This window comes from Polypterus senegalus, unplaced genomic scaffold (assembly GCF_016835505.1).
Source record: "Polypterus senegalus isolate Bchr_013 unplaced genomic scaffold, ASM1683550v1 scaffold_5009, whole genome shotgun sequence".
NCBI classification, from domain to species: domain Eukaryota; kingdom Metazoa; phylum Chordata; class Cladistia; order Polypteriformes; family Polypteridae; genus Polypterus; species Polypterus senegalus.
Genome location: NW_024381759.1, coordinates 1 through 12,261, shown reverse-complemented (window position 1 = coordinate 12,261; position 12,261 = coordinate 1). Strand labels below are relative to the sequence as shown.

The following is a 12,261-nucleotide window of genomic DNA, read 5'->3' as shown; positions in this document are numbered from 1 at the left end:
CACGATTTCAAGCCGGTTACTAAGCTCCGCAGCAATTAAAATAAAAAGGAGCCATAGAGGACAATAATAAAAACATTATTATTTAGAAAAATGTTCATGGAATTTTATTATAACACACAATTATTAATAAAACCGAACGAGAGAACTTGTCATGTTTCGTCTTCACAGATAGGGAGCAGGGCACACGTGATGTTCAGTTTGTTTTTGCAATAGACAGAAGGGTGCAAATTATTCACCATTTTGTTAACTGCCCTGCAGCATATACAAGACAATCATAAAATAAAATGCATTACTTTTCATAACAGTAATGTAATAAACCATATCCCGGGCGCTGAAGTTCCTACTGGCACTCCTCCAGATAGATGAATAGTGTTATTGATTACCTGCTTGTTTGGCGTCTGGTTGCAACATAGAGCCGCCTTCCGCGCTCGCTACTGTTTGTCGTAAGGCTTCTGAACATTCTTCCATGATTGGTCACTTTGCTGTCAATCTGTAAAGTGTGGCTAATATATTCAGAAGTTGTTTTCTCAGAGAGTGCGCCTCATCTCATTGGCTGTCCGGCGCTGCGTCACTCTTGAAGCTGACATTTATGTCCAGGCACAAAGTCGAGATTTCGAGAGCTTACGGTGGAGACGGCTGCGCTTTTTTGGTTGGAGCGGGGAACAATATCGCTGCGTGAACGACGGAATGAGGCATTCGACAAGCTCCCGCAAAGCCGTGGACAACAGCTCTGTGACCGTCAGCGGGCTCTTTAAGATGTGTGCTCACTGCGAACGGCTCTGCAAAAAGGTACGACTGCGCATCTTTTGCTGGCACAAAGAAAAAAAGAGGCACATTCGTGGAGGTGCTGGAGAACGGAATGAAAGACGAGCTGAGCTGGGTGCCCACTTGAATTATCTTTGCGTCCCCAGACTATGGAGGGACGCGTTTCAATACCCGCCCATTGTGCCTATCACACAGTCTTTTGGATTCTGCTAATGTATTACTGGCCATTTAACTTGCAGTGCCTGCACTTTAAATGTGTACGCGTCTAAACAAATGCCCTATTTATCGGGGCATGCCTGCGTTTGCTGCAGTTAAAAGCCCCAAAATGCAGAGCAAGTAAATGGTTTATAGTCAAAGTTTTCTTTTACGGTGTTTTAAAAGGTACAACTGTCACCCGAGATGAAATTGTTGGGGCAGATTGGTAACTGAAAGCCTAAGTAAAGGCTAGTCCATTGCTTTTCTGGGTGCAGAATCCCCAAAACATCAAAAGAAAACAGTCGATTGTCTGGACCCGAGGTGGCGTGATTCCCGGCCGTGCTTGCAGTGCTATATTTTCTTAATGTTGCAATAAAACTAAACCTTTAGCTGTTGCCGGAGATTGTTTCAGCCTGCGTTTTTTGCCATGTTTGTACCCCTTTTGCAGAAACAAGGGTGGCCCCCTGAGACTGGGGATGTTTGTTAACTTGTTGGCAAATCTCCCGCTTATGTAGTCAAGACTTGGTGTGTGAATCTAAATACGACGAAGTATGACTTCAAGCCATTATGTAGCAGTGTTACAAACCTATTTTAATAATTAGAATAGAACAACTCTATTAGAACGTGTTTTTTTATCATGGGGCTTAAGAATCTTTAACGGTGTTGCTTTTTCCTCCTTTGTCTCCCATTCTTATTTTTTTCACCCCCAGTGTATAATTTATAGTTATGCAAATTCAGACTCTCAAAACAAATAACCAATGCAAGTCTAGAGGTTGAGCTTTACTGTAGGTGTGCATACACGCGCACAAACCGAGTACTGTATTGAATACATTTGTACATTTGCTAAACCGCTTTATTGCAGTGCATGTTTGCAGGAAGTCCGTTCTTCTCCTGCCCAGCAACAGGCATAAAATGGTAAAGGAAAGAAAAGCGGCACTTGTGCCAGGGCGTTTTAGGGTGACACTCTGCAGTTGCTCACACGGTTTAGGGGTTTTCCTCTACCTAACAGTATATTTGAGAAGACGCCAGTGTTATAGTCTCAAGGCTTTTTGTTTTATAGACGTTAAATAAATGCAAGGCAGCAAATTGTATTTCCTTCCGTAAACCAAACAATTAGGTTTGTTTTTCACATGATGCAGGCACAGTTTGTACCTTTTAGCCTGGTGGGATATGATACATTTATTTTGGCAAACGTTATAATAGGAATAGAATATAGAGTAGTTTATCCAGCTTAAAAATCCCTTCGTTAAGTGACTGGTGATTGCTGCTTTTGCAGTTGGATCCAATGTATTCAATGGAAGCTGTATGTACGAGACCCCTGAAGCATTCTTGTGCTTGTTGAGTTGGGCTCAAAGTGGTTCCCATTTCCCGACTGTTCTGTCATGCCCTTGGCTCCATCAGTTTCTAATAATTGCATATATATAATGATGATACAACGTGGGCCAGATCGCTCTTTACCTGCCCAGGTCTGTGTGCAGTCTGTGGAGTTTTGTTTTTTGTTGCTTGTATGTACCTTTTCACTTTGTATGATGTATTGCATCCTTAATGTTCTATGTCTTCTTTCCAGGAAATTGGTGTATGGATCCCAAGGCCCTGGGACAGGGCCCAAGCAGATTTATCCCTGAAACAAAGGTAGGCCTTTTATTTAAGTGGGTTGTATAGTTTTCGTGCAAACCTCTTTTCCACCATTTGGGCCGAGTCCTGGAAAGTCCCTTTAAGCTCTCAGATAGTTCAATTGATTTTTTTTCTTATAAATTATATTTTCCTGTCTTTGTAATGTTTGATTTAATTTTGTATTACATTTTTGTTTGCAATTTTTCTGTGTTACAGTACTGGAAGTTTTAATTACCAAAATAAGAATGTTTGAAAATAAAAATATGTACAGTAACTAGATGTCCTCTGATGCTTCTTCAGCTAGCAGCACTGTATAACACAACGTTTCTAACATTTTATTGTCCAGTAAAGCAAATTGTCAGAAGAAAGGAACTGCTCTGTGCTTTCCATAGAAGTGATAACAGCAGAGCGCTCACATCGCGTCATGTCTTGCTTACAGCAGAGATTGTAATATTGTAGAGAATTGAGAATGCCTTTGGTTTTGTTTGGTTTCTATAAAATATTAGTCATTACCACAGTAACTTTTTTTTCAGGTTTACAGTATGTGAAGGAAATTCAGGGTTATGTTTCTGACATTACTAAAATGCAGAATGTTTCCACACCTGCAGGGTAGTAAATGAGAATATTAACCTGTCCAACCTTTTTAAAGTTGTTAAATTTGAATTTGAAGACTTACCGGATTACACCTGCCTATAGAAGTAGTACATAGAACAATGTGAAATTTTATATGTTACAGGTGACTGTTGAATGAAATAATGAAATTGTTCTTTCAAATGCATCCAGTTTGGACAGTAAATTTTGGAAACCATTAAATTTAGAAAAATACAACAAACAGAAGATAATGGATATAAAGGCACTACGGAAATGGAACTGTAGTTCAGTTCCAGGTAGCCATATGTATATACCAGGTGTAAGAAAGTGCACATGTAACCAGTACAGGTTATCATTTCATTTCGTCACTACTAGGCATGCCATCCAAACACCGACTATTTAATCAAGCAGATTTGATTTGCTGTTAGCCTGAAGTGTGGTTCTTGGTTTTGATAGAACTGTTACTTGGTGGTTGATACCACTGCTGATCTCTGTGGTTGGTATAGCTGCTGCTGCTAGAGTTTGTTTTAAACTTACCTTTTCTGTTTTGTCAGATTCTTCAGGTAAGCAAAAGTGGATTCTAAAACCCAAGTAATCTTTGAAGACACATTTTCCACTTTGGGTCGTCTGGACAACATTTCATTGGTAATGTTCCATCCTCAGTATTTGAAAGTTTTCTCAAGACTCAGCATTATCTTCTGCAGATGGATGGACCTCTTCCTTTGATCACCGCCATTACATTGGAATCATGTAAATGCTATATATATATATATATATATATATAAGTAGGTGTGTCCAGATCTAATTATGCATTTTCATTACATAGAAATCACCAAAAAAACCTGGACCATCGAAGTATTGTGAACTGACACCATGAAGAATCAGTCTTTGTGCCAAACTGGAATCGTCGATATATCAAAATCATCAGACAATTTGATCTGCATATAGATCTGGACCACCCTGTATATATGTAGCTAAAAGTATTAAGTTACTTTTCCATAGTTGCTGTAGTACAGTAGAGAGCCACTCTTGAAAGTAGACGTGTTTATAACTAAAATATTCAATGTTCACCATAGAAAGAAAAATAAAATCTGACTTAGTGTTTTTTTGTTTTAGGCTGCAGCACATCAGTGTTCATATTTAGTCAATCTGCATGTAGATGACTTCCTTCAAGTTAGGGGCAACCCAAAGTGGTTGAATGGTTTGAAGGTGCCCCAGAAACTACAGTCCTTGGGGAATTGAACAAGATACTGGCTCACCGTCCTGGCTCATCACAAAGAGCACATTGAGGTACAGATTAAAAGTCCATTATATTCATTCCTTTTAGTAAATGGATAAATTTTGGATCATGAAGGCTTTTAGTGCGTACAGCTTTGTACTAGCAAGATGTTATGCTTTGTCGAATAATATTTACAATTTAGGTTTGCACATTTTTAACAATTCTGTAAACCTGTAAACTGTTTGTGTTCCCTGTAATGGGAGGTGCCCCATCAATAACAGATAACAGTAGCACTCGTGGTCTTCACAAAGGAATTGATGAGGCTGTGTTCGGTGATTGCAGGGAAAAGTCTGTGCTAGTTAAGGCTTAGTAGTTCCTCTTGAGCCAGCCAAATCTCTTCATGTGACAGGAATACAGATGTTCCTTTTTTTTTTTTTTTTTTAAGGGGTATTCTGCATTAAGTGTCAAAATCTATTCAGTGTATTACTGTCTGGCATGAGAAGACCTGACTAGCCTTCCCATTTGTTTGCAGCAATTGTTGAAAGCTGAAGATCACAGCTGGTCCCTTGCAGAGCTTATTCATGCAGTTGTTTTGCTGACACACTACCATTCTCTTGCCTTCACATTTGGCTGTGGAATCAATCCTGAGATACACTGTGAGGGCGGACACACCTTTCGACCTCCTTCCGTTGGGAATTACTGTGTCTGTGACCTTGCAAATGGGAACAGTTCTTTGGATGAAATGCAGATCAACCAGTTGGTGAGTATTCTTATTATTTTTGTGTGTGTATGTGCCTATATGTTATATCCACCTCTCACCTGGGAAATTTTAAATCTCTCAAACCACACAAACTGTGTTGTTTAAATTTAAATATTGATAGCATTATTCAAATGCTTGGTTGTATGGGAAAATTCTATGAACCTTTGACTAGAAAAGAATGTGTGGGGAGAGAATTGAATTTTAAAGTACACTTTTGAATTTTTTTTATGACACTTTGCTGGACTTTGTGGTAGCTTTTTTTTTTTTCTTTTTTCTTTAACTGTTTATATGAGGAGGTGGGTGTGGCTGAGGAGATGGGTGTGGCCGTGCTTCTTAGTAGACTGCCTAAAGTTACAGGATTATAATCCATATCCTGTACTTGCATTCCTGATTCTTTAAATGTTGTAGTGTTGATTACATAGTAACAATAGTAGTTTGCCATTTATGCAAGTCAAGGCATTATTAAAACTGGCTTTTAACCTGATTTACAATTTTTATTACTGTATATAGCCTATATGTACTTGAACACTACATGCATCTGTTCCATATTAAAAATGTAAAGAACCACTTTTAAGCAAAATAATACCATAACAAAGTAAGATGGTCTTAATTTTTTTAAAAAGTCTTTGAGGATAATCCTCACCAAATGCTGAAACTGTTTTCACTTCTCCTTGGTGTAAGCATCTCCAAGTGTTTATACCAAGCTGGATAGAGTACAATTTTGCATTGGTAGGTAAATATGAAGATAATTTTTGGCAATCTACATAATGTTTGTGAATGGAAAAATTGAATATAGCTGGGGGTTTCAGTTATGTCATACATATGCAGTTATTTGTGAGTGCCACATGAACAGTTTTTCAGATTTAAAGCCAGGTTCTTGTGGCTTATTTTTGCTGAATATACAGCAATGCCTTTTCCCTTTTTTATGAAAGTTAATATCAATTTGTTTCAAAAAGTAGAGTCAATGTTTTCCTATTTTATCCATAATGTATTGCATAGGTTACTGATGCGTCGGTGAGTTGAAGCACTAATGGAGAAAATGAAGCAATTACAGAATGCTAGGATGAAGAAGAAGCTAGTCAGGGAAAAGATGACAACTTCGATTTGGCGAGAGAAAACTGAAAGCATGTTGGTAGCTCACAGGCAAGTTAAAAGAATATATTTTTGGATTTGGTATATTATTTAAGTCTGTGTTTCCCAACCTTTGTGGTGTCATGACACAGGTTTTTCAAATGCCAGGGTGTGTGTCCTCGACCAACGGTTCCTCCTCCATGAATTTAGTCCCATCTCACTGAGAGGTGAGTGGGTGAGTTAATCGCAGTCGCAAAGCTGGGTGGGTCCTACGTAATCACCAGAGCATTTGATGAATCAAGTGTGATCTCAATCGCTTTCTCCTTAGTGAATCAAGCACAAATGTCGGAGCAGGGTTGGGGAGGTCATCAAGATTGGCCACAATCCACTGGTGATGCTGCCACTGTCGGTCAAGCACAGTCATTGAACCACTGGAAGGGGTTTAGTCTGGGGGTTGGCTGCGATCCACCTCTGTGCTACTGCTGTGATTACACTGTTGTCCATTACCACCCACTTTGCAGCCCAAAGGTTGGGAAACCTGATTCAGTAAAAGTGTGGGGAAAAATGCCTGGTTGAATACACATTGATGCGTGTTCTTTCTGTAAGCTTATGAAGGAGGAATTGTGTTTTAATGTAGTTAGAAGGGTACCATTTTGAGCCTCAGGCTAAACCCAGCCTGGGATGCCTTTTATGTAGGTCCTTTGGGGCTCACTGTGGAATCTCCATATTGTGAGATGAGCTTGGACACAGACAGACGGACAACGTTTTCTCACCCAACACACACATTTATTTACAAAATTTACAGTTTCTTCACAGTGCACAACCCAGTGCTTCCAGCACCAATCCCCAAAGTCAGGCCTCTTCCAGTGCCTTTCTTCCGCCTCCACCCTCTCAACAAGACTCCTGTCCTCTTCCACCCGACCCAGTCATTCTCTGAAGGGAGACGGCCCCTTTATACTAAGCCGGATGGGCCCAGGTGCTTCCGACACTCCCCTTTTGGCGGAAGTGCCAACACACCTGGAGGCCCTCTTGGTGTCCCAGTCTTCTCCCCAGCACTTCCTGGTGTGGCAGAAGTGCTGAAGTCCCGGGCCTCCAGGCACCGGGTACCCCTGGCAGTGACCATGGGCCCTACAGGGTTGAGTTTCACAGCTCTGACCCGTGGTCCCCATAGCAACCAGGGTGGCTGCCCCCATGTGATCGGAGATGGGCGAGCCTCTTCTGGTCCCCCCAAGGCTTCCCCGGCCGGGTCATCGCCCTGGCATCTGCTGCAATATATTTTTATAGAGTAGCTGCTAGAGTTAGCAGTGTTGGTTTGCCCAAGTTGGATTTTGGCTATCCCCCACCTTTTTTCTTGCTACTTGTAAAATCTACCACTTTCCTTAATTTATGTTGGGGTTTGTATTTTAAATGTCCTTTTATCTTACAGAAGAAGAAGAAGAGTGCACCTACCAGAGATGTTTCACGTCACTTTGAGGATCCCAGCTACGGTTACAAAGATTTCTCCAGCGTGGGGAACATGTTCCTACTTTCCGCGCTCAGGTATGATCATCTATGTTTTGAAGTCATTTTAAATTGTACAATGAATGGTATTTAGTTCCATGTCATAAATATGGTTCAATATATTTAGGACTATACCTGGGAAGATCATGGCTATTCTTTGGTGAATCGCTATACCCAGATTTTGGGCAACTGCTGGATGAGAAGTTTCAGATTGCTTATAATTTAACCTACAACACCATGGCAATGCACAGAGATGTGGATACATCAATGCTGAGCGTGCAATCTGGAATTACATCCACTGCATGTTTGGAATAAGGTTAGTGAGCATCTCTGATTTGTGTGGTATCCTCTTTTGCATAAAAGGCCCTCCTTTAATTATTACAGTACATTTATACTAAACTTTTTTTAATCTCCTCCCACAGATATGATGATTATGATTATGGTGAGATAAATCAGTTGTTAGATCGGAGCTTTAAAGTTTACATTAAGACGATGGTGTGTAGCCCAGAAAAAACGACAAAAAGAATGTATGACAGCTTCTGGAGACAATTTGAACACTCCGAGAAGGTGAGCATCTTTCTTGAGTATTGTTTTAAAAAAGCATTTAAAACATGTGGCTCTATAAGGAAATCAGAAATGCCTTAGGGGTCCAATACCAACAATGTCAAAAAGAAGCAAGATGTTTAGGTCAATTTCAATCACAACTGACAGGGCCAGCTAGGATTAGTGAATGTAAAATAAACCCTTCTACGCTGTCAAGGTGTGCATCTGTATACTATTTTCTGTTTTAAAAAGGCTAGCTTTAAGGAAAAAAGAATCATTTTACGGGGAGAAAATGGCCTCAGGAAATGTGTGGGTGGATAGATAGAAAGAATGGGTTTTCATACTTAATACAGTTAAATCTGCTGGCTCTAGGCAAACTTTGCAAATTATGGATATTGGGAGCATGGGGTTAGTTATTTTGAAGTAATTGGTAGAGCTTTTGACCTTGAAGATCACTGTAAGTGCTGTCATAATCTGGTTTTAATTGGTTGATATGGAAGGCCAGATCATTACGTTTGTTGTATTTTACCGGCAGCATTAATTCCAATAGAGATCACTAAACAGCTCTGTGTATTTGGTCCTAAACTGTAACTGGGTACCTCATGAAGTTTTTTGCTTCATGCTGTGAACATTTCTTATCTACAAGCTTACAGGCATGTTGCTGCCTCTGATGAAGTGCCTGGGAGAGTCCTAAATATCTATTCAGTTTGAATATGTGAGTTAAACAGACTTTTAAAATGGCTTTTTCCTTCCTGAAAGTAGGAATGCACTGACATCACTCAGAATTTCCAGGTTCATGAGACCAATTATAAATACTATTGGAAGAGGGGCTGAAGAGCATTCTCCTCCGTTAACTATAACATGAGAAAAGCTGTAGGGATATACAGTGTGTGAACATTTCATTGAACTGGAGATGATTCAGACATTTAGATTAGACAATTCGAACTGCAGTTACACACAGCCAGATTAGACTCTAATTTAAAATAATCTTTACAATTTTAGGATTCAAGGAAGAAACCTCTAGAAAGGCTTGAGTAACTGAACTGCTGAGAGACAGTAGAGGCTAGACACTGCACTACTGTATTGTCACACAGTGCATTTTTTAGTATGAATTCAAGGGTAGGTTTGACACTTTTTTTTTTTTTTTTTCTCCAATTTAATTTTATTTTTAAAATAGTGTCTGGCCTGTACAGAGTATAGTGGTGTGTTTTTATTTTATTTTTTTTTTTTTTAAATTATAAACAATGCCTTCCCAGTGGCATTAATTGCAAGCCAGTAAGGCACTAGTGTACTTGGAACCGCGTTTGTTTTGAGCCATCATTCCCCGTAATTCTAGAGATCTGTCTATGAGATTGCAGATCATCAGATTGACAACTTTCACTGGGAAATTTTTCTGGCTTAAAATACATAATGGAATATATTGTGAACCACTATATACATATGTATATGATATCCCGTGTCACATGAGGGCAGCCATTCCAGCAGCTCCATGTTTGACTTTACCTTTTTTTCTCTATTTCACTGATCACTTCTACCACTTGTTTTTTAATGTGGAATCGCTCCCTGGACACTTTCTTTTATATATTTTGTGAATTTCCCTTGGGATTAATAAACTATCTATCTACAGTAGTGCATATATCATTGTGACACTTGTGTAATGCAATTTAGGGTTGTTAGTGCAATCCTAGCAGTACTGGGCACAAGGCAGGAGACCGTGCTGGACAGGGTAGTCAATTGCTAGTGTCACTTTTTGCACACCCCAACAGTTAACCCAAACCTGTGTTTTGGGGATGAATGTGCAAAGTCCATATAGACTACATCACACTACTGTGTTGTTTACAAGCGCAGACTTTAGTCTCTTGTTTTCACCTTTCAACCACCAAAAACAAATACTACTTCATTCTGTGATCAGTTACCCTTCATGGAAGAAAAACATATTGCAATATTGCAAACATGGAGTTGCTTATCTGTGTGCACCTAAATTGCCATACGTACAGTTTGACTGCTTTTTGTGCATGTATACTGCAGTCATTTACAGGTTTACAGCCTGAAATACTGAAGAAAGGGCACTATATTGACATAGTAGTTGTCAGTGGTATCCTTGTCTGAGGAATAAAAATCATACCAACATTGCCAATGGTTCTTTCCATCTTTTTACTTCACTTAGTATGTTTAGTTAACATAACACTGAAAAGCGAAGCATTTGAAGAGTTCAGAGTGCTCAAATGTTGCAAAACCAACATCGTCACCTAGTACAATAATTGATATGAAACACCCTGAATTGTGTTGATCACTTCAATCCATTGAGAATGCTTCTCTACAAGTTGAATACGCTCCTCCAAATCGCAGCCACAGTTTTCCTGTATGCCTTTTAATGGTATTGACACTTTTTAAATTTACATTTTCTACCTGCAGTAAGAGATGGTGTTTATGTTGGTTGTGGTTAAGGGTAACTAGCGTTTTCAGTAGTATTCTGAAGATGACGATTATGACTGGATGTTTAGTTTATTTTTGCCATGCACATGAAAATAGGTTGCAGTTTTGAGTTTTTTGTGAAGCTTTAAACTTGGCCTGTATTCAGAACAATTTACCTAGCATTTCTGGTCACTTAATTTACAAAATATTCATGAAAGTTCTCATCTGACAGACACGGTTCCTTGTGAGCTGGGATGAATCTAACCTTGATAGGCTTTCATTAAGGCTTGTTTTTATTAGTGAAGATAATGACCTAATTGGAAAGGATTTCTGTAAAAAAAAAAAGAAAAGGAAAATTCCTCCTATGCCTTGAATTGTGATTATTTCTGCTGTGATTTGCTGCTTCTTTATGTGTTAAGACAGCAGTGTAATTCAGTTTTTTTTCTCTCTTGACAGGTTCATGTTAATTTGCTCTTATGGAAGCTCGTATGCAAGCTGAGCTGCTCTATGCTTTAAGAGCCATTACTGCTACATGACATGAAGTGAATGTTTTGGAGGCCATGGTGACGGATCCAGAGAGTTTCATACATCTAAAATGTGATGCTGTAGGTTATCTGACTTGAGGAGTGACATGGTAGCTGTGCTACAGAGTGACGTGGATGCCTCCCAACTCCTACTGGTCCTTTGCATCTACTGAAGATAAGGATAGACTATGAAAGAAGCAGCAAACTTCAGTATTCAGCCACATTTGTGTGTTACGATTTCACAAAACACATCTCGTGGACTCTTGAGCCTTTGTAGCAGTGCACCAATTTGCATTCAAGTATTTTTAGCATTCTTGTATTGTATTCAAGTTGCTGTTGAAACGGCTGAAGCATTGAGTAAAACCTGTTGAGGCTGCTAATCGTGCCAAACCAAAAAAAGTAATCGTGATGCAGCAGAGCTGCTTTCCTACCAGTGGAATCTAAACTACTGGCTGTCCATGTAAGCTAAAACGAAATGAAAACTTCTCAAACACTGCAGTTAACTGAGCCTTTCTGTGGTTCATTAAGAATCCACTCTTTTGTGATGTTGTACAGTATTACTGACTTTAAGCATTTAAAAACTCTCCATTTTTGCTTTTAAAAGAACAGGATTGTTTTTTGTTCTTTCTGCATAGCAGGTTTTTTTTTTTTTGGAAAATGTAATATTTGACATTGGCCAACAGTACCTGAGCAAACGTAACGGTCTTCCCAAGGAAGAGCATTAGTTACGATTTTAGGTTACACGTATTTCTATTCATCTGCTCTTCTGTGTCTTCCTTAGGCAGTCATTAACATAGTTGGGCATTTGGATTTAAATACCTCTTCTCTATGCCTGTATGAGCAAGCAGGACTATTTGTGTAAATGCCAAGGCACTTGTGTTTGTAGTAGTGAGGTCTGGACAAGGCTTTTAAATGGGCTGCACGGCTCTGGTCCTTCAACTTGCCAGCTTTCACCCCTTGTGTGAATTTAACCATGCACAGCCTTGAGGAGGAGGAGGCTGCAAATCATGTTTTGTTTACTAAATCCATTATATAAAGAGCAATAAAAAAAAAAGAAGAAAATG

The 12,261-nt window shown here is 39.3% G+C and overlaps 1 pseudogene; it reads left to right on the top strand.

The window, feature by feature from the left end:
- The first annotated feature begins 640 nt into the window (after positions 1-640).
- LOC120520908 lies at positions 641-11,209 on the top strand (annotated as a pseudogene).
- Positions 11,210-12,261: the final 1,052 nt, after the last annotated feature.